This window comes from Falco rusticolus, chromosome 10 (genome assembly GCF_015220075.1).
Source record: "Falco rusticolus isolate bFalRus1 chromosome 10, bFalRus1.pri, whole genome shotgun sequence".
Classification (NCBI taxonomy): Eukaryota; Metazoa; Chordata; class Aves; order Falconiformes; family Falconidae; genus Falco; species Falco rusticolus.
The window spans coordinates 17,875,330-17,902,528 of NC_051196.1; the positions used below are offsets into that span (position 1 = coordinate 17,875,330).

A 27,199-nucleotide genomic window follows, 5' to 3' on the forward strand; every position below is an offset into this window, starting at 1 on the left:
TCCAATACAAATAAAAAGATTACTTCACCTCGAATTCACCCCTCCTCATTCTACGCTTTACTAGACCCTTTCTACTGTGCACATTCAAGTAATACTTAACACTAATATGTACACATATACTCAACCATTTAAATCTACTTTCATTGTACTTAAGCCCAGTTTTTACTTTAAATAAACATAGATTTTGACATTATTTTACCTAAAATAAACAAACCTATCCCAAATGTTTGAGTAGGAAGAAAATACTTCTAAATCCGTCTCCAGCATTTGCATAACTCTGCACAACTATCTTACAGCAGCAACAAAAAAAAACCTATTGAAGGACAGTTTCCACACTGAACTACTGCTACTGTATTTTGTACCACATATAAGTAAGCTGCATTTGAGATCAAACTTAGTAGGCTTTGCATTTTTAGAGCAGGAGATATAAATGCGATCTTCACAATCATGAAGGTCACAGGAAAGGCAGGTAAGGAAAGATCATCAGCCACTACTCACACGGCAAACACTAGAATCCATACAAGGGAAGAAGTCAGCAGATTAAAAGCAAAGCAGCAACCTAACAGGTCTCTTAATCTCTGAGAGACAGAATAAACTGCTTTTGAACTATCTCTTTTACATGCACCAATGGATGCAGAGACAGATGAGGAAGAATTACCTGGGACTGAATATACCCATCAAAAACTAAACTTTCCAAAATTTCTCTCAAATGCTGACACATTTGCACAACATATTCCAAAAACAAGCTTTGTTAGTTTTAGGAAAGATTTATAACTTTGTCAGTTTTGATTAGATATTGCTAATATTTACTAAAGGTATATTCACAGCAATAGCTTGAACATTAAAGCAAATACTTGGGGACTTCGTTGAATAACAACACAAATAACAGAAGCAACATCAATGTTAAGCATTCAGCTACTAAATACCCCACACAAATAAAAGCTACAGAAATTCATTGCAGGGAATTCTTGGACTTCATCGTGGAAGAGAGGAGAATGCCAGCAGTTTGTTCTGTGTGGAGGACAAATTCTATTGACAAAAATTACCCACCAGCATGACTCCATTTTGTATTTTGGATATTAACTTATTTTTCAGAGTACTCGCCAGAGCTAACCCTAAGGATAATAAAGTCAGTGTGAAAAACAGTGGTTTGCCAAGAGCCAGATAAAGATCTTTAAATGACAGTATTCGTATATTGCAAATTTATTGAAAACAAATGAAATGGTGTCAGTACTGGCTTCTTAATGAAGCTAGGTGAGGGTACTCAGTGGAGAAAGACACCGCTGTTGTAAAAAGAAGCAACTGTCCTCTTTTCTGTTTCTTCAAAAGGATCCTTCTAACATCCACATGCAGACAAAAATTACCAAATCCCCTCCCAGATCCTGATTTTTCCTCTCCTCAAGCACAGGATCAGTAGAGCAGAAGCTCCTCTTTATCTCAAAGCCTCCAATGCATCCCTAAATAGATCTCTGTGCTGTAAAATTCCAGGTTACTCGCACATTGCTTCACATCGCAACAGGTTTGTCTTCCACACATTGCCTTCATGTGTGGATGGGCAAGAGAGCGCAACCAATGCGAGCTCATCCCTCAGGTGACACAGTAAACATGACAGCCAGCATGCCTCTCCCTCTGTAGGAGCTCTAGTGTAGGTCTCTCCTACACCTAAATCACCCATTTTTAACACATTCGTAGGAACGTAAAACCTTCACAGGTTTTCTATTCCTTTAAAAAAAACGCAGCTGAAGTTGAGCTGTAATTCAAAAGCCATTGGAAAGTAGGAGATAGATAAGGAAGGGGAGAGAAGAGTGGCCAGCACTGTCACATAAGCCCTTTTCCATATCAATCAGTCATAAAAAATACCAACAACTCAGAGGCAAATGGTACAGTTATTTCCATGAGATTCAGTGCTGTACAGTGAAGAGATCTGACATATTTGCAGTGTGCAGTGTAGCAATAGTTACTTGGTTCAGGGAGCAGTATAGCTGCAGCAATGCAGTATTTATAGCCCTCTCTCCTCAGCTTCTTACTGCTGCTCCTTTCCCCCCGGCAAATTAGCCGGGACACTGCCTCCCAAACACAGCACACTGCAGCTGCTTCCACTGCTAGAGGAAAGCCTTCACTGTACCAGCATTCTGCAGAATAAACATTCCCAAGAGGACATAAGTCAAATCTCCCCCCAGATTTGGCAAGTTTCAAAATAAGAAATGTTCCGATACTTGTATGAATATTAACAAGTGGAATGAAAATGTCAAAATTTTCACAGTCTTTTTTTACATGGTAATATGTACATTTAATGAATCTTTTGTACAGGAAGATAACTTTGTTTATGAGCATTTCTCTGTGCCTAGCTGCACACCTAAGAAGGTAAAAGCTACTAACTAATAAGAGCAAAGCTAAAGCAAATTCAACTACTGGGTAGGTAAGGCTTGTCTGTTAGCTCCTCAGCAGACAAACATGCATTTATTCTGTCAGTATTGTATGTGTCACACAAACACAAGTCAATAAAATTCATACAAACATACTGACAAACTCAAATGAATATTTCTGTATAACTTTGTAACACTATTTCAATGCCAGAGCAGCCCCAGTTTCTGTTTCTGAACTGGCTGCCAGCTGACCAGCCAGCTTATCTGCACAGATGTCTGCACTGCCACAGAGAAATATCCATCTCTGTAAATTTATGAGGATGGCACAGAAAATGGATATGCTGAAACACTCAAAAATTAAGCATTTGGGAGCATTCAGCTATAGGATTTGCACATTTTAATTACCACAATTTAAACCAGCACATTTAATTAATTTAACCCTAACTTTTCTGAACACGAACAGCCCTTAAATCTTACTGCTATCATAGAATCTTGGGCGATTTCTCTATTTTCACATACACAAAAATGTCATCAACCTTGGACACCTTCTTACTTGTACATAAGCTCACATTACTAGCAGCTTCTGAAATCAAATTTATATGTGATGTCTACAGAACATGAATACCACAAGAGTTCATGTGACTACAGAATGCTTTACACAACCCAGTTTAGTAAAAAACTAAAGCAGCCCAGTTATGCCACATGAAAGTACTAACTGCTGCTTTAACAGTAGACACAATTTATAGAGAGCTGAAGCCAGTTTGCAGCCTAAAGCTCCAGGCAGTCCGTTAGTTTAGTAAACTCAGAGACTTGCAGACGTCTTTAATACTCATAGACCCCAAAAAGGCACACTGGATTCTGCAGTTCTTTCCCAAGTTAAATTGAGAGCTCAATACTGAGGTAAGTACTAAGACCAAGACTTGCGTCTCTGGCACATATGTACATGATGGATTCAAATGCTGCTTGAGAGAGACTTAATAAGCAAACCTGATTTGATTCCAGCTCAGCAAAGAACAAAGTGACAAGCTGAAAAATGAACTTAGCAAGGGAAGAGCTATCTGAGATTTTGAGAGACTACTATTATCTAATTCTGCTATTACATAAAGCCAGAGCAAACAAAGAAAGTCTGTTCACAAGGCTGAAATATGAACAGAATCAGGCAAACAAATCAAGGAAGTAGGAAAAAAGTTATTTTATTCATCAGGAGAAACCACATTCAGGCATATATTTAAAATTCGGAACAGAAAGAACTCCACATGGACCTTTTTAGAACTAAATATGAAGTCTACAGCTGCTTGAACACTTACTGAAATGAACTCACATATTTGTGACTCTTGGATTTTGCTATGCTCGACTACTCTAATCTTTTTTTCCTCAGCAGTCTAAACATAACGGCTTCATTGCTTGTATATTGTGTGGTAGCAGAGGATGGTCTTCAAAAATGCCAGATGCTGTGCAGCTTCAGATGATTCACTATTTATGGCAGCAAGCTCATGCTAGCAGCAAACAAACAAAATTTAATCCCTGTCCAAACACAGACAATATAAATACTGTTAATTTCATATAGACTAAAGACACAGAACCTTCACAGTCCCACCTGTTGCCTCTTTGAAGACCCTTAACAGATACAGGAAAAAGACAGCATCAAGAATTTGGGCAACAGAATACACTAAAATGAGACAAGTTAGCATGAAACCAGGGATGTTCCACATAAGTGCAAAGCAGATGTACAGAAGAGATCCCTCAACCACCACTTCCCACCTAGGCATTAGGTGGCTTCTTGTAATTCCCTGGACTTGGAGGAGGAGGGAAGACAAGGTGCAAAGTTGTGAGCAAGACATGATCACACCTATCTGAGCTGTGCTCAGGGCCCCCTCACTGGCCAGTCCAGCAGACCCAGATCATCTCCATGACAGTCTCTGCCTGGACTATACAACAGTGGAGGACTAACAAGGGCTATTTTCACTTTTCCTAGTTTTGTGCCATGTTCATGACCTCACTAGGATCTGTGTTACAGCTGACTTGATTTTCCTGGCCCTTATTAAACCTGTTTCCAAAATACTTAGCAAATTAAATAGTTGCTAGACCTCACTTAGTAGTTTTGATCTGCATATCTCTTAATACCTTGGCATGCATAATGCAAAAGGAATAGTGCATGGGTTAAATGAAGAGTATATGCAACTTCCTTGCTGAAGCTCAGCGACACACTTTGTCTCTGCTCTATGGCCACACAAATTGAGCACCGCTGGCCAGATTATTATGACCATTTGCATTTGGAAGCCAAAAGGGGTGTGTGGTGCTATAGCATGACCATACAAAGCAAAACCTTGTGACAGCAAGAAACAGGAATCCATGTATTTAATGTATGAAGCTTGTTCAGCCTGAATAAATGGGGAGTATAGTAACCCAAAATTAAACACATTAAGTAAATGAGTTGACATAAACATGAATCTACCAGGATCTGAGAAGTTTCAAACTTAACTATCTTAAAATCTGGGAATTTAACTAGCTGCTTTGATTGAGGCAGAATTCAGATCTGTCATACAAACATTCCCCACGTTTAAGTAGAAAACAAATACTCAGGGGCTTCAAATAGGACAAGCACAGTAACAGACAAAAATCATTCCCAAACTCCGAATGCTACTGGGCAGCACTGCTACCCAAACAGTTCTGCAGAACTTTTAATCCAACGTGTCATTGTGCTGCTTTACACCAGAGATTTCCCAAGTACAGGAGCTACAGTAGGAACCCTTAGGGCAACAGCTTTCTAGACTTACTTCCCCCTCTCATAGAGTGGGACAGCCATAGATTCAGAGCATACCACTCTTTGCTGCTGGCTTCTCCAACAGATTACTTCATATAGTATAACCTTCATTAAGAAGGTTCCTTTAGGGAAAATGCCGAAGAGTCAGGATCAGAAGAGCCTACAAGATATTTAAATAGCAGTGGTATTATAAACAGTCAGACTGACAATCACCTGAAGCAGAGCATGGCTTAATTTGTATGATGAGGATTCTTGAGACCTCTGAGGACATCGACTAAGGAGAAACCAAACAGGAAAAGACCACATGAAGCAACTTGTTCACCTAACACTTCATTAAGTGATGGTCCTTAGCTACTTACTATAACAACTGCAGTATATGCAATACTCTGGCTAAACATTAAAGTCAAGCTGAAGAATGAAATGTACACCGCCAACAATCCTTTTCCATTCCCTAAAAATACCTGGATGTCATGCTAATAGTTTATGTGCAGCCTATTCAATGACTATGTTCGATATTTCTAAAATGAAATATTTTCATTCCAATGTGTAAGCTTATGGAGACTCATATTACCAGGAAAGCCACAATGTATAAATAATAGCATAATTCCAAACAGCTTAAATTTGGAGTTTATGATCATGAAACAAAGACTAGCATCAATTCATTTTTGTTGCCTGTTCATAATAGAGGAGGAAAAAAAGTTCAGTTAAAGAAAGGAAAAAAAATCTCCTTCCTATGCTTATCTAAACATAAAATGTAAAATGGCAATATAATTAAAGTATTAAGTATTACTCCAAATTATTAGCAATCAGTGATGAAAGAAAAACGTGTCATCCTCAGTTCATGGCTCATAATATTTCACTTCCTAAATACTGCAAAATCCATGATAAATAATAAAACCTTTCCGAAAACATAGGAGGTACTCACCTTGCATGTAATTTTTTTATTTAACTCATCAGATTTGTTCAACTCAATGAAGTCAGTCTACTCTTTTGTTCTATGAGAAGGTGGACATCTTTGAAACTTAGATTCACAGCAAGATTTGTACCCATTTTCTACCTACACCTGTAACTGGATTTGGAGCTTTAACTCAAAGGACAACTTATTAATTGTATTTACCAAACAAAAGTGAGCTGCTTGTTTTTTAGACTTCAATACTTTCAAAGCATTATCAATGTTACCAGCTGTTAAGCAAAAAGAAAAAATATTTTCCAGAAATGAAATACATCTACAGATTATGATTACCTAAAAGGAAGAAACCACCTTAATCTACTCAAACTAGCAAAGTACTGTATTTGCCATGCTTTCAGCAGTCCAGATGGCTCCATTTTATTTACATGTACCATCTAAACAATCATTGCTGTGTTGTGTAAACACTTGTTACCATTGTGACAACAGGAAGGAGATTATCCCCCCCACTTATAAATCACAAATCACTGAGGGCAGCTGCAGCTTCTGTTTCTTTATCATTCTCTTAAAACAGGAATTTTAGTGAAAGATGGGAATTTATTAACTTTCCTGGCTGAGCTATGGTAAGCAAAAGGAGATGAAAGACAGGAGTAATGAAAGGCAGGCAAAACAGAGTTGTGGCTGACCTGTGCAAGGAGAGCCAACTTGCTCAGAAGTAAATTATTCAACTGCCAGGGCCTGCCTGCAACTCCAGTGGTGTGAACACACAGGTCAAGCCATTCCCATTTGGTTCAGTTTATTGGCAACACACTTAGGACAGGGTTGTTAGTATTTGGCAGGGATGGGTTAAAAATCTGGTTAAGAAAAACACATGCCATTATCAGAAGAAATAAACTAGTTTATATCCTACTAGCAGTATTTAAAGGAAACAGAAATGAAAGATAAAATGTAGCAATATATTTCAAATAACCTGTCATGGAAGATTAAACTGTTCCGACTAAAAATACTGTGACAGTCATGTCAATAATAAAGAAAACGTGCTAATTTAAAATTTTGTTAAGGTTTAGCAGTCAATCACCATGCATATAACAAGCTACAAAGGTTAAGAGCTGCTGCCGCATGATCTCAAGAAATTCATCAGGTCTAATTAATCTGATGGTGCACAGTCTCTTCATGGAGAATGTTACAAGGAAAACAAACAAGAAAAAGCGATAACCACACAAAACTTAAAAATTATGCATGTTGCTTATCAAAATACAAGTTGTTCAGCTTATCCCAGATCACCAGGGATACATTTTTCTCATTCTCTTAACATGGTACAGAGAAATATGCCCTTTAAACAAGCAGCATGTGAGCCTTCCCTTACAGCAGATTTCAGGCAGACTCCTGGAGGGCATTTGCCTCCCCAAATGCAATCACTCAATTCAACAGGATCTGGGACCTAGCTTCTTAATCCAGTCTTCGTTTTACTTGTGAAATGTGGTGAGCTGGAAGGGAACCAGATGAAGAAATAAAACCACAAGAAAACACAAGCCTCATAACTTGCTATGAGCAGAGTTTACAATGAATGAGACTTAACAGAGTAAGTAGGTATAGCAAGTAACAAAACATTTCTGTGAATTTCTTGAGCTGCCTAAATGGGATTATCTCCATATACATCAGAGGGTGTCCAACAAGATTAAACTCATTTATTACAATATGTGTTTGTGTGCTTTAACACAGCAGATATGTAGAACAGAAGCAGATCTGTACCGACAATACATTGTCTTTTAAATGAATAATTTTACCCTAGGATTGGATTCTCTTCTTTCCCTTTTGAGGACAGATAGCAAACAAATAAGGTTCAATGAAACCAGAAGCACAACAGATGGAAGAATACAAAAGCTTTCCACAGCTTACAAATGTGTAAGTTTTTGTACATTTTGGATAGCAACATGCAAGCAATGTATTAAGATCACAGTCCCAGTTCAAAACAAGCAGGTATCAATTCTGAGTCTCATTAACAACGCACCATCCCCAGGGAAGTCACTGTTCCCAGACAAACACATCTTCCCTGATAAAGGAACGGGAGAAAGGAGAATAAAATTGATAGATGTACACAAATCTCAGTGGAGATCTCAAGTTAGACAAATAAAATTCATGACAATCAACAAAATTATGCAATGCTTATTTACTTTTGCTGAAAATACACTCAGATTTTCATGACAGAATAATTATAGCAGAAAAAGAAACCATTCAGAAGACAGTCTGTCATTTTATGTGAAGGACACTTCATAGAATCATTTAAGTTGGGAAAGACGTTTAAGATCATCAAGTCCAACCGTTAACCATGTCTCTAAGCACCACATCTATGCCTTTTTTGAACACTTCCAGGGATGATGATTCCACCACCTCCCTGGGCAGTCTTTTCCAATGCTTGACCACCCTTTCAGTGAAGTGCTTGACTCCAGCTGTCTCCAGTCGAGCACCTATGAGACACGGCTGCACTGTGCTGCCATTATGGATACTGAGACACAAGCTTTGGACTGGTGTTACCAGTGATGCACTGGTTTTATGCTCTGCAGTAAGGCTGTTTGTTGCACTGGCACTAAGTTCTGGCAGGCCACTTGTACCCATCTGTCTCCCCACTGCACAGCTGCACCTTCTTCACATGGATTGTGCAATTCCTATCCCAATGAGCCTTGCTCAGCTTTTTGCTAGTTATGTGCCTAGACAGACGTGGCTGTGTAGACCATGTATGATGACTCGGCACATTTATTATCCAAGTACTGAATTTAAGGTCTGCTGACTTGGGTTCTGTGGAGAAATAAAAAATACTGTCCCTTCTCTGAATCACCACAGAGGTATTTAGCACATTAGTGGAACTTCGTTTATTAATACCAACAAATCATCTGAGCCACGGATATAAAATCCTTGCTCATGCATTATATGTCAGTAAATGAAGTTACACAGACACCAACTTGTTTATTTGTTTGGATTTTCCAGTAAGGATCTACTGCACAGAATGTCAGCTGTTATTTCCATGGGGGATTTATTCAGCACTGTATCCTAAGTCATACTATGAATGTAATTTAGGGTCTTCAGTTTTTACAAACTTGGATCTGTCTACAATATAGAAAGTGTAAACACAATGGAAGAAAGCACATACATTTTTCCCTAACTTTCAAAGTTGGGGTCACACTGCCATGTGTTTCTTCTGTTCACAGCTTGTTCCCTTCCCTGCTCTTATCTGTCTATATACAGGTTAATTAGTCTTGTCCACATGACCTTTTTTGTTATCCACAAATTTGTTTGTTTAACCCTATAAATAATATGAAATAATATAATACTCCAAAAACTCATCCCCAAAAAATAAAGTACCAAAGAAGTCATATATATACCTATAAATAGACATTCAGCTACTGCAGATCACTAAAGCAGCTCTACAGATACGTAGATTTCTATTTGGAGAACTGACCTTCCATGCTGAAAAAATATATGTTAATATGTCCCAAAGTTGTATATGGGCAGGTAATCTGTGAAGTGAATTCAATATTCATATTCACAGCATAGTTGTAACCTCTGTTTGAGTGATCTTTACCCTGAGAAACGAAGTACTTTGATTCAAATGCAATCTCAGACAGAAACAACCCTTCTCTTCTTCCCCCTGAAAATACAAGGTGTATGTCTGTCAGGAATTAAGCAAAGCTAACGCTGCACTGTGTCACCCTGACCCAAGCTACAATTCTAAGGTACAGAACAGACTTTAAAAGAAAGAAAGAAAAAAATCTGGAACTGTAAAGATCCCATTTGCGCATGTGAAATAAAAAATACTCATTTGCTGAAAGATGTATATGGCTTCCATTAAGCACTTCTTTAATCTCCAGTTGATCAAGTATGCTTTTCTGGCTAAGTGGAAGAAATAAATAAAAGCAGGAAGGACAAAAAATAACTGTAAAAGCCACTACTGGCAATAATCCACAGAGTAAGATCTCAGCAGCCTGACCTCTCTGAGCTATCCTGAGGGGTTCCCAAGAGAGCTGTTCCTCCAAAGAACAGCTCTGGGTCCTATTTCCTACAGGGAAGGAATCACTAGTTGTCTGCAGAGCTTCATCAAATAGCAAAACTTACATCACTCTCTGAGTGTTTCCAGCTTAATGTTCAACAAGGTCTAGGACAAATCTGAAGGGAGGAAAAAAGCTGGCAACGGGAGAAAGTGATGACCGGGTAAGGAAATTGCAGATCGAATATGAAGTTGATAAATATGAAGTGACATGGGCAAAAACAGCTGTGCACATACAGCAACGGAAACCGAGCTAATTACTGACATTCAAGACAGTATTTTGCAAATGTCAGTTTTATGCGCTGCATTCACAAGAATAACTAGAATATTAAGAAAGAAATAAAGAACAAAATAAAAGTTATTAAGTCACATTATAAATACATGAAATGTAGGTCCTGGCCCTGTTCTTTCCCTGTCTTCATTTGCTTCCTCCCAGTCTTGAAAGGGCTAGGGTGAAACTAGAAAAGATACAGGAAGTCAGCCAAGAAAATAAATATATGAAACAGCTCGCATGCACAGAAAAAAAGCCACCTGTACTAGAATTTTTTAAGCCTGGTGAAAGTTTACTGAGAGATATGAGCCATTATGAGCGCCTGGAGAAAACAAGCAGAGTACTTCCTACCTCCTCTAACAAAAAGAGTAAGAAACAGCAAGTCAATCTCACAAGCCCAAAACACACCGTGAAGCTGAGGAACTCACTGCCACAGAATACCATTGGTCACCAAAGCTCAGCATGTGTTCAAAGCACAACTGAACACATTCCTGGAGAAAAACCCATCAAGGGCTCTGAAGATCACTGCCTCAGTGAGATTATGGGCCACAGCTTCAGCTGGGAGAGATACCATGAGCACTATGGCAAAACCATGAATGTAGCCTATCGTTACCTAGTCAAAATCTGTTTTGGTACTATATTAACAAGCCCACCTGCCATGGTCCAGTTTGACCATACCTTGCATTGCTCCCTGTCTCTCTCTATCCACCTCCCACCTCCACTTCACCTTCCTTGACAGCAGTGTGATGTGAGCAGATGCTATCTACACAGCATCTCGACTCCAACAAGTCGTATCAATATACTTTCTTATTGGTATTATGAACATTACAGCATTACCAATCACAGACAAATCAGAAAAAAATAATATGGCACTGAACAGAAGTACAGAGAACATTCTCTGTACATAAATTCTGCAGGACACTTGCATGGAAATTGCAGGTATGGAAATTATAACCATTTGATTATTAGTAGGAGACAGAAAACTGAATAAACGGTACTGAGGGGAAAACAATAAGGACCGTTTATAGCACTATTTTTCAGTTAAATCTCCAGTGGATAAATCACATTACTATCTTGCATGCCTCATTAGTACCAATAAATGCAAACACAATAGTAAGCAACCTGAATTAAGTACCATCACTAAGTGCAAACAGAATCAGTTATTAACGACCTATTAGCATCATAATTAGCAAATGGGATATTTATGCTCATTATCTATCATTCAATTTGAAAACAATATTTTTAATAGCTGAAAACACAACATTATCAGTAGAAGTCCCACCTGAAATGTAACATTTTCAATTAAGAGGTTACTGAGTTTCCCCATAACACTAAGGTTTCTTTTGGAGCTCCTAGATGCTTTGAAAACCTGCTATATAATAAGACATTATTCACAGAGAGAGGGAAAAAAAATATCAGATTCTCTTCTCCCAATATAAAGCACAATTCCTAAGTGTCTTCCAACAACCATTGTGCTGGTAATGCTTTGTTGCCAGCATTGACTAAATTTCCTTACTGCAAGGAACTGACATCAATACACTTCCCAGTTCAACAGTATTCAGATGTAGTGGTCTGGGTTTACCCCAATCCTACTCACAGGGCATTAGCGGAAATCTTTTTGCTTTGTTCCAAGAAGTCTCTTACCCTTACTAGAAGTTTTGCCTCAGTAGTCACATGCTACAACACCCATACAGTACAACATCCACTGTGCAAAAATGTCCTTTCTCTAAACCAATCTACCAATTTCATCTAGAAATTCTAGTATTTAGCTCTCATGTTGCAGAACTCAACGAACAACAGTTACACACACACTTAATCACCACCTTCATGATTTTGAAAACCTCAATTCTTTTGCACTCAGCCTTCTCCTTTCCAAACTTAAGCCACAGCTTCTTCATTCTCCCTTTGTGCCTTGTCCAGCTCCACTACATCCTTTCACCAGATGCAGATACACATAGTATTAAAGAATTATGCCACACTAGGTGTTAACGTAAGCAGAAAAATTATGCACCCATTCCTCTTCTCAGACCTTCTTGTTCATGCCTAATAAGATGTAGATCTCTGAAAATTAAAATAAGCATCCCTTAAAATTAGAACTTATATAACATAATACAGCAGGTATTGGCATGCAATCCATCCCTCCATGGCATAGCTGACATGCAGACATCTGAGACCCCGAGAAAACAAATCATGTACCAACCTGAGTTCACCAAGTAACTGTTCTGCACACAGGTTACACGGTTGAGCTTTAAATAAGCTGCCTGAAACACAATGCTAAGAGGCCAAAATGGGACATATTGCAGTATATTTGTCCTATTTGTAAAGTCTTTCTCTAAGCATCAGTCTTAGCCAATATAAACTTTTTAAAAAAACAAAAACAACTTTTACTCATATTGCTTAAGGCAATTTATATAGTGCAGTTAACATTACTGACATCCCTGAAGCCTTTTGTTGTTGAAGGATCACACAAGTTTACATGAATAATATAATTCGATGATTCAGATGAGACTCTTGGGTTTCGTCTATACTTATCTCAAACCACAAGCATATTTTTTTTCCTTATCATCTCAGACCTATATAATCTAATCCCCTATTACAACACCTATCACCTCTGTTAAATCTTCAAATAAAGGATACAGTTACAACGTATTTGAATCGCTGCTTAATAAAGGACAGCTGACGTTCATGACAGTCCCTATAACCAGGTCTAATGCAAGTGTCCTATAGCTACACACTACCCTTTCTCCTTGCATGGCTTACGTCAGAATAAGCCCTGACAGTTCAAAGGATGAGAATGTTTGACTTTCAGCTTCATCACTCTTTGGCTACTCTAGCTCCAGGATTGTTCTGCAAGGGAACCAGTCCTACTCCTTCCACCATGCCCAATTCCGAGTGATAGCTGCTCTGTATTTCTCTTTCCCATATTTGCCTGGCCTGAAGGCTTTTGCAGCCTCTGGTTTTAACTGCCTGTTAAATTTCTGTTGAGGAAAGAAGAAAACTTTTAACATAAACTCTGGTAGGTTATACTTCCCTGAGCACAAACCAATGACATTTACAACAGCAATCTCCAAGCAATTCTGGAATGCAATCCAATAAATAAGAAATGAAACACAGAGTAGTTAAGATTTTTTTCCTGGCAAGGGACAAAGTGGATGTGAATGCATTGGGTAAGACAAACTAAAAATCTAACTTGGGTGAGGGGTTTTTTGCCATAATAAAACTTCTAAAATCCTATTGAAACCTAACTTCTCAGCTTCTTTTCAGAGTATGCCAGTAGAACTAAAATAACATCCACTTTGGTAGAACTAAATAAAAGTCAGCAGAAGCTCTTCTTCTGCATGCTTCTCTGATACTGAGTTTAAATGTACTACACAAAAAGCTTGTGCCTTACTAATGCCTGATTTTGGGATTGCTGTCATTATTGTGGCTTGGGATGCAATAGAAAAGAAAAAAAAAAAATAAAAGGTTCCAAATGCACATAACTCTCAAATGCTTATATACAATTTTATTTCCACTGGTTTTGAGACACATTCTTTTTTATCCTTTTCAAGACATTAAAGACAATTGTTGTTAGGCCACCGCACTCTTTCCTCTTTACAGAAACCTAAGCGTTTTACAAAGGATGGACCACCTTAATGGCGGTGTTTAGGAGACCTCACTGAACAGTCCCGGGAGCAACACATTCCATCATGACCTAAGAAATCATTATGACCTTTGCAAAGGAAGAGAAGTACATGGAAAGGTAATTTCAAGCATTCCAGTGAGTTTTATATACTGCCAGATGTGACAATACCAAGTCTCTCCACCTACCTCTGAGCCGCTCCAGCCAGGGCATACAGACATTCTGTTGGCATTTATCTGACTAAACAACTGATCAATGCATCTAGAACATTTAACTAGTTTAGTGACTCTTCTGCAAGCATTATAATTCAGTAAGGTTGCCAGGAATTTGCCACTCTGTCCTTTTTAAGAAAGCCTGAATTAAAGGCATGTCCCCATTAGCAGCCAGTCCATTAATTAAATGATCTACATCCAGAAACTAGAGCAGGAATTTACACCCCTCCCAAACAGAGCTACATGTTCTTTTAGCAAAATGCTTTACATAAATGAACAAGTGATTTTGATCTTCCTCACACACAGGTGAATTAATGAAGAAATTCTGGAGAAACAATTAACTGATTATCATCAGTAGAAAAAACTTGTATGTAACATTCAGTGAATAAATTTCTTCAAGAAAAATAAATTCAATTACACTTTCTCAGCTTCATGAACTATTTACCAGCAAGCTTTTAGCTGACCACTTGAGACAGATCGAATACTAGGCAAATTAGGGCCAAACAGACTTCAAGGTGGTGTTTACTGCACTCTCTGCCCCTAAGCAAGATAAAATACACCTACGGATATGCCAAGAGGTCTCTCTTACTTGTTCTTACAAGTGTTCAGTGACAGAGACTCTACAAGCTCCTAAGTCTGAAATGAAAATAAGCATTAACCAAATAACCCTGACACACCAGCAGAGTACAAGGTGTGGGGCATTCACTGTGGCAGCCTCTCAGACTTTTTCACATGGCAGAGTATCAAGTATACAAGACAGCCATGAAGCAAAAATGTACAAAATGGGGCTTTTTTCCTGCAGACAGTATTTATTGTTACCCAATAAACTCACTTCAGTGGTTAGGTTTTTCTAAATGCATGATATCATTCAAGTATTTCATACAAACTTACTAATTTTGAAAGAACATTAGTATGGTTTAAGCTGACAAAACTATGCCCATATTTTATTACAGCAGGGTTGTATATATTGATTACTTTCTCCAGCTCTACTGCTGTTTTGGGTTTTTTTTTACATTCGATCTTTAAATTACATTTCAACCAGACAGCTTTCAAGGCAAAATCAATGCTCTGTATGGTACATAGCAGGACAAAATGCCACCTGTTCAACACCTCTAGTGCTACTGGATCACAAACATGCTTGTATATATTTGCAGCTATCAATGCAACATTTGTGTACAGTTTGTGAGAAACTGATAAAATTAATCTGTGGGTAAAGCACACAGACTGAACACACTGAAATGCAAGATGTTTAGGAAATCAGGAACCTGCGCATCAGACAGAGCTGCCCAAGGGGACCCAAGCTCTCCCACTGATGTGATTCCATAGACTCAGTGGAAAGCAGGTCTAAAGCAGGAATTAAATTCAATTCTGTTCATTTTCATGTTGAGCTTTATTTTCTTGTTGTTTTGCACCTGTGAATCTGATTCTACAATTGCAGAATTTCTTTATCATTCAAGGAAAGATGTAATATTCACATGGAAATCTGAAGTCCTTATCTCTTAACCAACTGGCATATAAATAAAGGTCTACAAAACAAGTAAACTTGTTTACTCCTCTGGTCACCAATTGACTAGATGCCTTTCAGAAATTACGTATTCAGAAGTTTGTTTATGTGATGCTTCTCACTCCACAAACTTTTCATAGTATTACAATTTCTATTCACTTACTGAGATATGAGGCAAGGTCAGGGGTGGGGGGAGAGAGAGAGAGATTAAAAAGTAGTTTTCAAAGTGAGAGCTGACAGGACTGGAGGGAAGCTGAAATACTGAACAGTAATTTCATAAACATTTCAACTGTAGCCAAATGCTAAAAAGGCTGGGGTGGGGGGGAACACAACACACACAAACCCAACAACAATTGCAACAACACTGTGGAGCAAGGTTTGCGTTAACGATTACACTGATATGCAATATAAATTATGAAAGGCCATTTAATTAGACTAGACCTCACGGTACCATCTTAACACTCCCAGATGATCAGTAAGGAAACGTTGGTATCTGAGGGCTCAGTAAGGTATTATTTTTAGTTTAGGGTAAAATTTATAGAACTTTAGGTATCAATAAATATGAATATCATTAATATACTGCTACACATGTTGTTTTGTACTACGCAACATTCTGTCACTGAACAAAAATAGTAAGCATGAACAAACTACAAAAAAAGTCAACATTTTTAGCATTTTCTGCTAAAAGTGTATTATCGAGACCTGGGAACATCACTAAACTGCTACACTCAGCATAACTGGCATTTTTTTTTTTTTGTCCTATCTAATTTGGCAAGTAAGGGAGCTTTGCAAAAAGGAAAGCAAAGAGTAGTTTGATGAGTTTAATTTAATGGTGGTTTACACCATATTTTTCTTCTGTGATGTTTTTTCACCACATGGAAAAATGTTAGGTTCTGATCAGTTTTGCAGGTGGTGCTCGCAATATTTGCAAAGCATAGATAACACCTCAACTACAGGCTGGCAAACTGGCAGACATCAGACAACAACCCAAAAAGATCATATGCACCAACTATCAACAGCAGTGGGAATCGTAGGAGGCTTTGAAACTAAGGTGAGACTGTAGGAGATAGAAGGCTGCCTTTCCATCATCAGCCCTCATCCCTCACACAATTGTAACTACAGAGAGGACAATAACAGGGGGATCTCAGATTTACAGCCAAGGGAAAGAAAACAGAGGGAAAAAAACAGCAACAGCACCCACAGGTGCGAGACACCTTCTTGGGGTGAAAGGCCAATAGGGATATTCAGCTGACCTTGACATCGCTCTTCCGTCACGTGAGAAGCCTCTCCCTCCCAAATAACTTTACCTCACATTCAGGAGCAGAGTCGTACATATGGCGGTTGGTGCCCACGAAGGCGAGCCTACAGGCCGCTTCTCTGTCCTGCTGGGTTTGTGCTTTCCAATGGGGAGCGAATGGATCAAGTGGATGTAACAGAGCTGAAAGTGAGAAACGAGAAAGTATTAAATTTCTGTGGGCTGTTGATTTCCCAAGCAGGTCTCAGGCCCATTTTAGAGAGAAGACGATGGTGAGCGGAGCAGCCAGCCTCCTACCCGGAAGCTCCTCAGATCCTCCCTTCTCAAGCCAGAGAGTTACTGAAGCACAAATGCAGATTTTTATGGGATACAGGAGCCAGGTCTGCCAACCCTGCCAAGCAGCCATCCCTGCAAGCTCTGATGGGAAAGATAAACTCACCTTGCAGAGATGGCTGAGCTACATGAAAAGAAGAGCCCTCCAGAAGGACCATTTCTCCATTCACCATTGTAGGCAGTCTAAACCACTAATTAAATGCATTTTAAAGCAGTAAAGCCCTGTAAGCCATTCAGTTTAGGCTACAATTTTGCCTTCGTTTCTGGCCCTACTTCATTATGATAGCAGGCAGTGAAAAAAAACCAAAAAGGCTGTCTCTTTGCTTGAGTCCTCATCTAGATACTCCCTGTCAGGAACCCACAGCTGACATATCTTGCTGATCCTAATATGAATTACATGCTTATAAACTGCAATTGCCTGCAGTAGACAGGTAGACAAGCCTTGTCTTCCAAAAAGCATCGCCATTTCATTTTAAACTTTTTAACTTTTTCAGGTCTAATCAGCACAACAGCATAACAGTACATAATAAGAGAGGGGCAATGACTGAGCCAAATTAAGGTCTTTGGGCACACATCAACTTCTGTTGCTCCCACAGAAATTCCAGCTTCTGGGAGTTAATACAAGACATTTGTACTGAGAAATATATAAAACAACCAAAGATAAAGTTAAAAAAAAAAAAAACCAAAAAACTAATTGGCCAGCAATCACTTTTCTTTCTTATTACTCCTAGGAAGAGACAACAGACAACAAAGGACTTGTGACTATCAGTAGTAGGAAAGGTTGCCATCTTCTTCCTTATGTTTTTCAGGTTATAATATGCTTCAGAAAACCCTATCTTAATATTTCCTGGAGAAGACAGAAATTGTACAGTCCACTGCACTGATGGTAGGCTCATTCTGCAGACTTATTAAAGTAATGCATACTAACAAAACTAATAACAATATACTACACCAAAGTCATGTCCTATGAGAATACTGTCTAATTGGATAGATATCATTTAAGAGAAACATAATGTTTCATACAGCTACAATCATTTACAGTGTACTTAAAAATCTATTTTCAGAAATAATAGCTACAGATATGTATACACTCTACACTAAATTAATGGGCCAAATTACTAAGCTTGCTACAGAATTCTGTAAGGGGAACCTAATTGGAAAGTAGCTGGTCTAAAAGAGCTAGTGGAAGATTTCCACAGGTCAGTTACCTGTCAGTTTAAAATTTACTCTTACTGCTGACATCAAAGCTGTAAGGACATGTCCTGGGAGTAATATGAATGCTGGCAAGCGGCACAAGTTTTATTATACTCCATTTTTCATCAGATCAGGTCTTTTGAAAGGCCCTCTCCAGAGAGGAGGCAAGCAGTAGTGGCAGGCGTCTGATTCCTCCTCCCTATCTGTGGCATGGCAGTGGGGCACAACTTGGGTGGAAACCCCTCCAGTTTCATAACTTCATAAGGGGCGTTATATGGTGGAAAAACTCAGTGTACTCTTTTGGATTAACTGAACAAAAATCTCCATATTTTACAGTGGTCAGTAAAACATTTGAAAATGGTGGGAAAATGGGAAAACATTAATACACAACAATTTTAACCAAATTGCAACTGTTAACCAAAATGCAACAAAGTTTCCAGAGACGCACCCTATTCACATCACTCTCCCCCACTGGAAAAGCTGCCTTCAAAATACATATATGAAGAACATCAACATAATTCACTAACAGCCTACTGCGCAACACAGTTTCTGCAATCAGCCCTCCTTTTAAAAGAGGTTGATGGGATCTGAGCACATGCTTTTCTCATTACAAAAGCATCTTTTTGTACCCAGAAAAGTCTTATCTCAAATTCTTTAATTATATGCCTAGTTTAATTGTAGCCTACATTTTGCTTAAGAATTAGATTGGAGCCAGTATATAATGCACTGTAAGTGGCACCTTAAGCTACCAAGACAACTGGTCCAGATTTCTTACCAAAAAAAAATCGGACAGGAGACATTTAAAATGTTTCCCAAAAAGGGGCGAGTAACTTTGAGTCTTCTACACCCAAGTCAACATCATAGACTTTCAGCTGCAAAACTAACTGCCACTTTTACAGCTTAATGAAGAAACTGAACACCAGTTCAATTAGAAATGCAGAAAGCCAAAAAGTGTGTAAGTAGTAAAGCGAAATTTGGGAAAGAAGTTTACATTTCTTACACGGTGGGAAACAGAGATGTTAGTTTTCACCAGCAACAGACATTCTTTTACCAGCAGGATTAAATACATGGCATTTTAAGGACCTTTTTCACTTCTCTTGTTGCCTTTTCCACTGATTATTTTTACCTACACGTCTCACATTAAGGTCAGCAAACACTTTCTCCCTGGTTATGATTAACATAATGCAACAGCTTAACTGTGGTAGGCTTCACTCTGCATCATTTTCCTCCATCTCTACCTCTCTCCTTCTTTATATCTGTCATGTTTGCTTCTTTTCATCACCTACCCTTTTTCCCCCCTCAGTACTCTTAACTGGGCTTCATTCCACCTTGTACAACCCATCAGTGACCATCAGCATTATAAATTACCCAGATACAGATCTCCCTACCTGAGACTTAACAATGTAAAAGGATGATCAGCAGAAGTCACAAACTATTCAAGATACACAGCCTCTTCTCACATCCCTATGTAAAAGTCATGACAGTGGAACAGCTGGGTGATTTAAAGTATTTATATTGCAGTGTTAACAAACATTAAAGGAGGAATATCTTGATAATCAGATTGAGGAATGTTGAACATATTCTCTGTTCTACTCTGGTGACTAAACTTTAAACTTAAAGCTTAAACGGCTGGTTCCACAGCTTCACAGTCTCAGTGCTAAAAATAAGAATACCACTTAACTGTTTTTCTGAGGTTCACTTTCAAAATTTACTCAGAGTAAATATTGTCTGTTTGCAATTGAAAGGATGTTAGTCCCAGAACTGTATTTCCATAATGACTGCATCCTCATTACAATTCTCAAATTTTGTCAAGTACTCACTCTGCTGATATTTTGTCAGCAAAGTTTAATTAAACAAAAAGCATGCATACACTATGATTCTGAAATTGCAGCAACGAACTGGTGTACATGGCTAAGCATAACAGTGTTACCAAACCCTAAATCAGAGACATTTACAATCCAAACATAGGAATAAAATGGTTTAAATCAATTATATAAGACAACCCCTTCTACATGAAAGTGCAATAACAAATTTCAGAAAAGTAATGCCACAGGTCTTGAATACTACAGCTACAGCTTTACTAATAAACAAAACTGCACAGAGATTGTTTACATGGCTTAATTGCCCGCACTCTCACTAGCATGTTTTTTGCCTGCTCACCCTGGGATCCCAGAGAGCAAGTGAACAGTCAAAGCTTGGGCACTCGGAAACCCCAGGCTCCATCCCCAACTGACAGTCTGGTCACTGCCACGCCATTTTGGAAAGGAAGTGAGCTCAGGTGCATGGGAGAGAGCTGTGCTGCACCATTTGGCCTCAGGGATGGAGAACAGCCACTGGCCTAATTTATTTAATTGTAAAGGCACAGTCTCTGGTGCCTCCAAGAAGGTGTTGGCACAATACTTACTACATCACTCAGCATTCCCTCATTAAGCATATATTGCTCAACCATGCACATTTATCAAGATCCTCCCAGCACACTCACACTGCTGAGCACAATGCACATTTCCTCATACACTGCAACAGACCCCTACACACAAGAAAAATACATGCTCAGGAGTGAACATGGGTGCACTGCTCTCCCATGCTCCTTTCCATCAAAAAGACAGAGTAGCCTAGTTGGTTTCTAAAAACTTCATTGGTTTCCAAAAAAAGTGGTTGACGGGGTTTTTTTTTAAGTGAAAAGATCATATACTATTTACTTCTAATACAGAAATTTATTAGAAACAATGTTGAACGTGAAACACAGCTACCACATCTTAGGCATCAGGCAGAACCATATGCTAAATGTGTCACACCAAAAAAAAATTGAAATACTTTTTCAAATATAACCTGAACTTAAATCTGACCCACAGCTTGCCTTATGTTTTATTAGAAGTAAGTCTTTATTTGTATCAACAGAAACATTGTACAGGTTTCTCCTCTTTCCTGAAAGAAAAGACTTGTTAAAGCTGCTGTATGGAATCATCAATAACAGTGGCACTTTCTGTTTGCTCTAAGAGGTCCAAAACGTGCATTTGTAACCAACAGTATAACACACTCCAGCAGCACACAGTATTTGCTGTACTGCTGATAGTCCTGTTTTCAAAGACTGAGTGCTTACAGATAGGGATAGCCCTTATACGCTGTGGCATCTGATCCAAAGTAACTCTGTGCTGGCTTACAGACTCACTGACTTGAAGGCAGCCTATTAAAACAAGACCAGAGTTCTGAGCAAATGATGCACATCAAGGGCTCAGTTCAGACCCTAGGTTTTTAACATGAATTAAATCTCATCTGCGTATTCTTAAAAGATAGAAAGACGGTGTCAAATTCATGTACTCAGCATCTCCGAGATGTCAGTGACAATCATCTCCACAACCAAGTGAGAACCCAAGAATTTTTACTATCAGCATCTCTGACATCAAGCAAAACCACTTGTGTCAACTGCTGGCAAAGCGCCTGCATCATATCCTTGTCTACTGATTGCTCCATACAGAGGCTCACAGCCTGATCTTCCAGTTTATACACAAAGCTTTGTGCTAGGGAAACTGAAATCCAAGGTCAGCTACACTGCTGCCCTAGCTCCAATGGCACTATTTTCTCATGGTTTCCCTGTATTCCCCAAAATCTGCAAGTTTCTGTCCACAGGCGTACTTACTTTCCCTGAAACTTCTGGAATGGGTTAGATGCTGTGTTCATAAATGATCACGAGATCAGTGCTGGCAAGCTGAGCATAAGTATATACCATGATAAGCCTGTTCATTTTTAAATAAAAAAGCAATGACGCTTTTTATGAAGACTGAAGAGAGAAACTGGTTAGAAAAATCACCATCATCATATTTTTAAATTACCGTTCTTCCCAGGCTGAACTGAAAAATGCAGACAGTAAACAGCAGTGCTGAAAGTAGTTTATATTTTCAGAATTCTTCGTTTACGAATTCCAGGTGCTACTTCTCAGGCAGACAGGAAAATTAGATTCCAAAACACACTGATTTTAGTATGACAGTGTTTTTCTGAAGTTAATCACATGCAAATCATTATGCGAGTATTTACATTTTTGATTAGGACAAGATTGAGACGTTAGAAAATAGAGCAATGATCCTCCTGTAGGTTTCAGCAAAGATGTTTCAGATATGCAAGAGGCATGAATAACTAACATAGAAGAAATAAGCAAAGGTCAAAAAAAAGTATTAAAAGGCTGAAGATAAATACCTTGTCTTTACTATCCTTACCAAAGAGTTCACACTATCTAGGGTGCATGCTTTTTTAATTAATGGAAAACTAGTTTGATGTGAAGGCCTACATCACACTGGGACTCTGAGGGGCTTCTCTTGAAACTCAGTCTGTTACACAGCTAACACCCATCCAACACCCCAACATAATAGCAGCAGCAGTGAAACTGAAGTCTGCCAATGAAACTTAAGAAAGAAATTTGATCAAGCCATTGGAGTCTCTTGCATAATTAACCTTCTCTTCTTCAGACCACTCTTAGTTGATCTGGAGAAGAAGCACCACACCTCCCAGCCCTCCACTCTCCTCACATCCCAGATAGCCTACAGACACCTTACCTGAGGCACATCCTAAAGGGCTCTAAATCCACAGAACCACCCACACCAGGAACACAGTGTGAGAAGTACTATTTCCCAGATGTGAACTACTCAGACAGTGCTGTGGCTGCCAGCTGCAAGCAGCCCGCAGCAAGAAAGAGCTAGGGCTATTTCTGAGTGGGGGATCTAAGATCTAACCCCACGTTGTATAAACCCAGATAGATCTAGGATCTAATCCAGGGGTTACAGCATCTGAGAAATTTGTAAAATAAAAGGAATACAGAAAGCTTGAATAATCTCAGCTGTGAGACACATAAGCACAAATGTGGTAAAAAAAAAAAAGAGAAAAGCTGGGACAGAGGCAGAGGGTAATCAACCTGAAGAAATTAAAAAGCATTTTTTTGGGACCTAACAGCAGGAGAAAGCATGAGTACTGTGGCATAAAGCAAAGGCTATCAAAACACCAAGTCAGAACTGATGCAAAGAATTTGTCAGATGGCCCTGACTCTCAGCTGTATCTTCATGGGCTTTGAATTCTAGTTTACAGCAAAACACCTGGAAAACGTGTGCAGGAATTTGGCCAGTCTTTAAGACTGGCTACCTAAATTCAGCTGCTACTTTTTTTCAGCTTAATCCTTCTAAACCCTCAGACCAGCTGTGGCTAGAGAAGAAATCCCAAAGCTGCACTGTAGTTTGAAGGTGCTGCAGAAAACCCTTGCAAATGCCTAGATGGTCCTTATACCTAATAATACGCAAGATTATATGTGCCATCAAATTTGGGAGTGGGAAGAGTGTTGCCCATATTCAGCAAAGGCCTTTTGAGGCCATTTTGACTCTTTCTGCAAGATCATAAAGATCAGGAGTGCTTCTCCTAACTGGGATCCAGCTAACCTGCTCATCCCCTCCTGCCACTGCAAGGAACTGAGCACTGACATCACCTCTGTTTCCCTACACTCTGTGGTTTGTGCTCTCATTTGATTTCAGGGATGTTAATATATTTGGCTTAACTGGAGTCGTTGGATTTTTAATACAGAAGATATGGGTAAAGCTATATGACATCCAGGAGGACCGCTAGGACTTCGGTACCTTTGGAGCTATAAAATGCATACAGGTGTCTGTTTAAAACTCACTATGTTTCAGAGATTATGAGGACCTACTAGCTTCCACTCACATCCATACCCAAGCCTGAAAACTGTTACAGCGGTGTCCAGCAATGCATTGAAAAATTTAACAGCAAGTACTCCAGAGTTCTGCAACTTTTAGACAGCACAGAAACCTGGAAGGGGTGGATCTATACTTTAACCCATTTTCTTGCTGTCTCCTATTACACGCAAGCCAGTGGATGTGGAAGTGCTCCCAGTCTCTCACTGCAGACAGGAGGTGGGGCGTTCATCAGTGCCTCAGTGGGCCTGAAGACCATGCTCCTGGCAGACTAGGCAACAGCCACAGCTGCTTCATCTACATACTCCCTCAGGTGTAACAATGCTATGCACTATTCTCTATTATTTGTTCCACAATGACAAGCAGATTAAGGCCATGCTGTGCTAGATAATACAAATTTATTAGAGGAGGAACTTGAGACTAGAAGGATGACATTGTTTATTGATTCTCATTCTTCACAATCATAGGCAATTAGGTAATCACAAGTCCAACTCAGACAGGTCCACAGGAAATCTAATCCACTCACCAACACACAACAGGTTTTAAAATAACATTCTGTACCAATAAAATAACGTAGCATACCATAAAAACATAAATGCCTAAAGACATAGCTACAGTCCTCAGAAGAAAGTGGGAAAGATTAAAAGTATTGTAACTTCTACCGCGAAGTACTCCTTCAAATAAAACACAAAAAGAAAAGCTGCAAAAAGGCCTACCACTAATTATATATTTATTCACAAGAGAGATGAGGTACTGTAAAACCTACATTAAAGTCTCACACTGCTGAATTGCATTTCAGCCTAGTTACCTCCCAAGACTTTGATTGTTTTAATGCGCTGTTGTGTTTTTAAAGGAGAGCCATGTTCTTTCACAGTTAAGTCACAACCTTGATCCACAAACAGCTTTAAACAAAGGTAGCATTTATTTTTGAGGACTTTTTTTTTTCCCTGACAAAGACTCCCTTCAGCAAGGCAGGTTATTCCGAGAGAAGTTAAACAGAGCAGTGACCACAGGAAAGAAGAAAAGGAAGATCTAAAAAAAGGAAAGGATGTAAAAACATGCAGAATAATAAATTCACAGGTTTTGTTACTTGCAGGGAAGTTTTGTGGCTTCTCTATTAAAAGAGCAGGGCCTACTTACACAGGTGTTTCAGACTAAGCACGCCAACAGCCCAGCAGCAGCTGACTGAATTTCCCACTGCTTTTACTATTCCACTGAGCCCTCACAGAGCACTTTCCTGCTACTCACACTCCGATCGCTTTCCCCTCTCCTACCTCATCCTGCCACTCACAGAATCATACAAACAGGACAAGGGAAGGTCACTCTGCTGCGAGCGAGGATTTAGCACTGCTTATGGGTGCACTTGTACCCCCACCGTCCACCAGCCCCCCCACTATATGAGAGCCAGGGGTCTGCCGGTACCTGGCCTGTCCATCCCACTCCTCACCCTCCACTTCGCCACCTCCTCACGGCCACGCACCCCCCTCACCCCCACCGCCTCACGGCCACGCGCCCCCCCGTCACTCCCGCCGCCTCACGGCCACGCACCCCCCCCTCACTCCCGCCGCCTCACGGCCACGCATCCCCTCTCACGGCCACGCACCCCCCTCACGCCCACTGCCTCACGGCCACGCGCCCCCCCCCCACCCCCACCGCCTCACGGCCACGCGCCCCCCCCCTCACCCCCACCGTCTCGCGGCCACGCATCCCCCCTCACCGCCACGCACCCCCCCCTCACCCCCACCGCCTCACGGCCACGCGCCCCCTCACAGCCACCCTCAACAGCCCTAACCGTGCCGCTTCGCCGCTCCCATCCCCAGCTAGCAACGAGGACAGGAAGGCGCCTTCCAGCCAAGCGGCATCTCCCGCCCCTGCCCGCCGCCGTCCCCGGGGGCCAGGCTGTGCTGCCCGCCCCGACAAGCTAGCGAAACTCCGCCGCCAAAGTCCAGGGGCTAACAGGGAGCCCGCCTCCACACAGCTCAGCCTCACGGGGTTCCGGGGGGGGGTCCTTGCCGAAGCCTCCCCCGTCCCGTCCTCCCTCGTTTCACCTGCCTCCGTACAAGGCAGGGGGAGCAGCCACCGAGAGCCGGTCCCCCGAACCGCCGCCTACAGGGCGTACCCCTCACTCTGCGGCTCCCGCCTCAGCAGGCCCCCCACCCCGGGCTCTGCCTACCTGGCGCGGGACAGGGCGGGAAGCTGTGAGGGGGCAGCGGGCAGAACGCGGGAAGCTGCGAGGGGACGGTGGGGACAGCCGTCTGCTTACGCCTGGCTGCCCCCACACTACCGCCGCCCAGGCTCGGCGGGGCCGCGTTTCTCGGGGCGAAGCGGGGGGCGGGGGGAGCCGGGCCGGGGAGCCGCCCCCCCGCGCTCAGACAGGCAGCGCCCGCCTCACTGTGCCTAGGCGGCCCCCTCCCCGCCGTCGGTGCTCTCCGCCGCTGTGCTTACCGGCTGCTCCCGCCATTCCTCTCCGCCCTCCCCCGGTCCCGCGGAAGCAACAGGGCGACCGGCGCGCCGCCGGGATACTTGCATTTTCATCGGGGCTGGCTCAGTCCGGGGGCCCGGAGAGCTGCCGGGCAGCTCGGCAGTCTCAGCCAGCGCCCGTCCCTGCAGACTCAGTTTTCTTGAGTTTTCTTTTAGTTCTTCATCTTGCTTCCCCCGCTCTCCTCGGCGTGTGGCGCCGACAGCGCACAGCAAGTGCTGAGGGGCTGCACTGGCGGGTCCAGCCACCCTCTGCAGGAACGGGCACCCAGCACCCCTCAGACCTCCTCAGGGCTGGAACGGGCACCCAGCACCCCTCAGGCCTCCTCAGGGCTGGAACGGCCACCCAGCACCCCTCAGATCTCCTCAGGGCTGGAACGGGCACCCAGCACCCCTCAGATATCCTCAGAGCAACGAGGTGCAGGTACCGGGCAGCTGCCAGCTATGAGGCTCTGGCTGGCAACCCGGCTTGCAGAACCACACAGCAGCTAACTCCACCACTGCTAGGGGTGAATATCCACCGACACCAGAAGTCAGAAAGTTCTGCTGACACATTGATTTCAT

The 27,199-nt window shown here is 41.0% G+C and overlaps 1 protein-coding gene across 9 annotated transcripts in view; it reads right to left on the bottom strand.

Annotated features, from left to right (window-relative positions):
* The window catches only part of SHANK2 (SH3 and multiple ankyrin repeat domains 2), a 354,838-nt gene extending 327,863 nt beyond the window's left edge, over window positions 1–26,975 (bottom strand). For 7 of the 9 annotated variants that reach the window (XM_037402231.1, XM_037402233.1, XM_037402230.1 and 4 more), the window contains exons 1-2: window positions 26,331–26,461; window positions 16,996–17,126 (exon numbers count right to left, since the gene is read on the bottom strand). The gene's annotated coding sequence lies outside the window, so the exon portion shown is untranslated. Of the gene's footprint in view, window positions 1–16,995; window positions 17,127–25,949; window positions 26,191–26,330; window positions 26,462–26,602 lie in introns of those variants that run through there. The other 2 variants (XM_037402227.1, XM_037402226.1) reach the window with 2 other exon arrangements.
* Between the last annotated feature and the right edge of the window lie 224 nt (window positions 26,976–27,199).